We start from the raw sequence: 5,095 nt of genomic DNA on the forward strand, positions 1-5,095 counted from the left end.
AGAATGGGCTGAGTAAATACAATTACCTATTTCAAACATGTAAAACAAGTTTAACCTCAAGGTTCAGTATTAATTTCTTGCAAAGCAGTCAGGACTCATTATGGTAATGATATATAGAATAGACTCCAAAGAACTTTTTACCCCAGCTTGGCTAATATTTAGGTTATGAGTATCTTCAATTATGTAAATATTACCCAGAATTCAGCTGTATCTTCATAGCAAAGTGTAATGGTGCTTTATATTCACAAAGTACATGAGTCATCAGTCTTCCTCATTCATGTTAAATGCTGTTGAAAACTGGCCTGTGTTTTGAACTGTGTGGCCTATGTTTTGAAAGTTTGTACCGTGATCTGAAGCAGGGCTGACTGGAAGTAATTTGATGTGGGCTTTTTTTTTTTTTCTGGATAGGCAGTTGTCCCATGTCTTTGCGATTCCCTTGGTGGAGTATCTCAAACTGTGGTGTTCATGCTGTCTGCATGACGCTTTCTAGACGCTAGAAAGCGCTCTTCCCAACTTGCTGTGTGACTTTACAGTGTGAGTTGTCTAACCAGCTGACAGCCAGAGAAGTGACGCAGTCTGACATAACTAACTATACCTGTTACCTCTTTTCCTGGGCAGAGAATTACAGGGGTCTAGGACAATAATAAAAATCATTACATATGGGCTTCCCTGGTGGCGCAGTGGTTGAGAGTCTGCCTGCTAATGCAGGGGACATGGGTTCGAGCCCTGGTCTGGGAGGATCCCACATGCCGCGGAGCGGCTTGGCCCGTGAGCCACAACTACTGAGCCTGCGCGTCTGGAGCCTGTGCTCCGCAACAAGAGAGGCCGCGATAGTGAGAGGCCCGCGCACAGCGATGACGAGTGGCCCCCGCTTGCCACAACTGGAGAAAGCCCTTGCACAGAAACGAAGACCCAACACAGCAAAAATAAATAAATTAATTAATAAACTCCTATCCCCAACAACAACAACAAAAAAAACCATTACATATTATAATACTTACATATAATTATGTTATATAAAGTATATGATAATAGTATTATACACCATATTCACCATCATCACTTTAACCAGTAGTTTCTCATTTCCCACTAATTTACTGTGTCCTTAAATTGATTTTTTCAGTATCAGATATTTTAAGCTCTGTAAAGGGAATTTTTTTTTTTTTTTTGAGGTACGCGAGCCTCTCACTGCTGCGGCCTCTCCCGTTGCAGAGCACAGGCTCCAGACGCGCAGACCCAGTGGCCACGGCTCACGGGCCCAGCCGCTCCGTGGCACGCGGGACCTTCCCAGACCGGGGCATGAACCCTTGTCTCCTGCATTGGCAGGCGGAGGACTCTCAACCACTGCGCCACCAGGGAAGCCCCCGGGGATTTTTTTTTTTTTAATTTTTTGGCCATGCCAGGTGGCTTGCGGGATCTTAGTTTACCGACCGGGGGTTGAACCTGGACCCCCAGCAGTGGAAGCTTGGAGTCCTAACCACTGGACAGCAAGGGAATTCCCTCTATAACGAGAATTTTCAATTGCATACAAAAGTAGAGAAACTGTTCATTGCAGCACTATTAACAATAGCCAGGACATGGAAGCAACCTAAATGTCCATCGACAGAGGAATGGATAAAGAAGATGTGGTACATATATATGTGGAATATTACTCAGCCATAAAAAAGAACGAAATAATGCCATTTGCAGCAACATGGATGGACCTAGAGATTGTCATACTGAGTGAAGTAAGTCAGAGAGAGATATATGATATTGCTTATATGTGGAATCTACAAAAGGGTACAAATGAACTTCTGTACAAAACAGAAATAGAGATACAAATGCAGAAAACAAACATGGTTACCGGGGGTAAAGTGGTGGGCAGGAGGGATAAATTGGGAGATTGGGAGTGACATATACACACTACTATATATAAAATAGATAACTGGGCTTCCCTGGTGGCACAGTGGTTGAGAATCTGCCTGCCAATGCAGGGGACATGGGTTCAAGCCCTGGTCTGGGAAGATCCCACATGCCATGGAGCAACTAGGCCCGTGAGCCACAACTACTGAGCCTGCGCGTCCGGAGCCTGTGCTCCGCAACAAGAGAGGCCGCAATAATGAGAGGCCTGTGTACCGCGATGAAGAGTGGCCCCCGCTTGCCACAACTAGAGAAAGCCCTCGCTCAGAAACGAAGACCCAACACCGCCAAAAATAATAAATAAATTAATAAAAAAACAACAACTAATAAGGACCTACTGTATAGCACAGGGAACTCTCTTCAATATTCTGTAATGGCCTATATGGGAGAAAAATCTAAAAAAGTGCATATATCTATAACTGATTCACTTTGCTGTACACCTGAAACTAACATAACATTGTAAACCAACTATACTCCAATAAAATTTTTTTTTAAAAATAGAGGAACTATTACAATGAGCTCATGTGTACCCATCACTCTGCTTCAACAATTTCCAACTCACGGTCAATCTTGTCTTATCTCTATCCTCATTAACTTATCCCTCCGGTAATATTTGTGTGTGTATGTGTTGTAAATAAGCTCTGTATCCACTAAACAATAACTCCTCATTCCCACCTGCCCCCCGGTGGCCTCTACTTTCTGTCTCTATGAATTTCCCTATTCTAGGTACCTCATAGAAGTGGAATCATAACATATTTGTTCTTTTTATTTTTAATCTATGTATTTTTGGCTGTGTTGGTTCTTTGTTGCTGCGCGTGGGCTTTCTCTAGTTGCAGCGAGCGGGGACTACTCACTCTGGTGGCTTCTTTTGTTGTGGAGCATAGGCTCTAGTCACGCGGGCTTCAGTAGTTGTTGCTCGCAGGCTCTAGAGCGCAGGGTTAGTAGTTGTGGCGCACGGGACTAGTTCCTCCGCGGCATGTGGGATCTTTCCAGACCAGGGCTCGAACCCATGTCCCCTGCATTGGCAGGCGGATTCTTAACCACTGCGCCACCAGGGAAGTCCCCATATTTGTTCTTTTGTGTCTGGCTTATTTCACTTTGCATAACATTTTTAAGGTTCATCCATCTTGTTGCATGTATCAGTTTCATTCCTTTTTAAGGCTGAATGATATTCCATTGTATGTATGTACCATATTTCGTTTATCCATTCATCCGTCCATGGACATTTAGGTTGGTTCCACTTTTTGCTATTAATGCTGCTATGAACACTGCTGTATAAATATCTAACTGCATCCTTGCTTTTACTTTTATTTCTTTTCGGTACATACATAGGAGTGGGATTTTCCTTTTTGTTTTTTTTTTCTCTTATGTGCGCTTTTCAAACAATCGGATTATCTACAGTACATATTAGTCATTCCCAGTCCAAGTTCTCGAAATCCTAGCCATGACTCAAGAGAGAACATCTAAAAACTACATATCTGGATTACATTATCCTAGCTTTCTGTAGGAAACAGGCTTAAGGAGCCTCCTGTCATTTTTGTCAACATGAGACATCCATCTGTAGACAATTTCTATACCTTTCATGAAACCGGCTACAAGCATCAACCAGCATTTATATAAGAATCCATGTCAATTCTTTTTCCTAAAAATGCCAAAAGAAAATTGTTTTAAAAAGCCAGGAAGAATTGGCTCCTCAGATGAACCTGTATGTTCCTTTGATCAATTAAGGCTATGCATCACAAGGGATTTTTTTCCTGGCCTTCTGGGAAACTCACAGATAAAAATGTCACATTTGGAAAATTATCCCATTTCAAAAGGCCTGCTGCATCTATTTCTGCCTTCTGATTTACAGCCTCACTTTAAAATGTTAAATTCTGTTCTTAAAAAGTGTCTGTAACCACATCTGCTAATTGAGGTATACTGTAAGCAATCCAGGTACTGAACAATCACATAGTTTTGAATGCTCCAAAACGATCTAGAGCCAATATATATCTTTAAAATATATAAAAAAACCCAAAATCTCAGTTTTTGTTTGCAAAAGGAGAAAGAGACCTGGTTGAATTCAGGGCCAAGATATCCAGAGAGAGAGAGGAGGGGAAATGTGAAGAGTGGGAGAGTCACCTAGGGGAGGCTGGCAAGCTGTCTTCTGCAAGGTTGCACAGGGTAGCCCTCATTTTACAAAGTCCCTTGGCCTTGAAGGCCCAGAAACCTGCTGTTAGTCAGCACAAGGAGATTGTCCATTTATCCGGGCCAATCTTATCTCAGGGAAGCTCCCAGAGTAATGTATGCAACCAGGATTCCAGTTAATTTAGAAGGAGAGTTGAAACTGCCTTTGAAACTTATGTGCATATGACCTGCTTATTCATGTCCAAAGGCTTCTGGGTCATTGACCCATCCATCCTTTCCCATTCATTGCCAGGTCCCATTGCTCCTCCTTTGTGCCTCTGTTGTCAACAGTGAGTTTCTTTACCTTCAATTCTCATTTCCCAGAGCTGCTCATCCGAAACTCTATCACTTGAAGCCCACTTTAAATGCCCCCTTCTCTTCAAACTTCCTTTGAGCCTTCAAATTCAAAATAACCTCGCACTCAGAACTGTAAGAGCACATTGTTCCTTTCACACTCCTTTTCACTTTATTTTTTAATTATAATTATTTGTGTACATGACAGGAAGCCCGAAGACTGTTTCTGTGTTTTATTTATGTTTGAAACACCAGTGACCAAAACGGGGGCCTGATACAGGTTACAGCTGTCAAATATTCGCTGCACCAGTGAAAGACTTGGTAGTCTTGGGCGGGTCTCAAGAGTTACAGCCTCCCCACCTGTCCTACAGGACGGCTCTTCTTTTCCTTTTACCGGACTGTAAATTCTCTTGAGGGTAAGTCTGAGTCAGCTTGGCTCTCCACTGTGTATCCAGGGCTGGCACAGGGTTCCGCATATAGCAGATGCTCAGTAAATGTTTCCTAAAAGAATGAATTAACAAGGGAATAAGTGATTGAACGAATGACTCGATGGACTCCCCATTTCTTCCACCTGTGCATCTGTCCGCAGGGAATTAATAAACCCGCGGGATCCAGCCCAGATTCGCAGGACTCGCGGCGCTGGACCAGCCTCTGCGGCGGGGCGGGGCCTCCAGGGAGTCCCGCCCACGAGGAGGCGGAGAGTCTCGGGAGTCCCGCCCATGCGGAGGCGGGGCCT

This window comes from Lagenorhynchus albirostris, chromosome 5 (genome assembly GCF_949774975.1).
Source record: "Lagenorhynchus albirostris chromosome 5, mLagAlb1.1, whole genome shotgun sequence".
Taxonomy (NCBI): Eukaryota; Metazoa; Chordata; class Mammalia; order Artiodactyla; family Delphinidae; genus Lagenorhynchus; species Lagenorhynchus albirostris.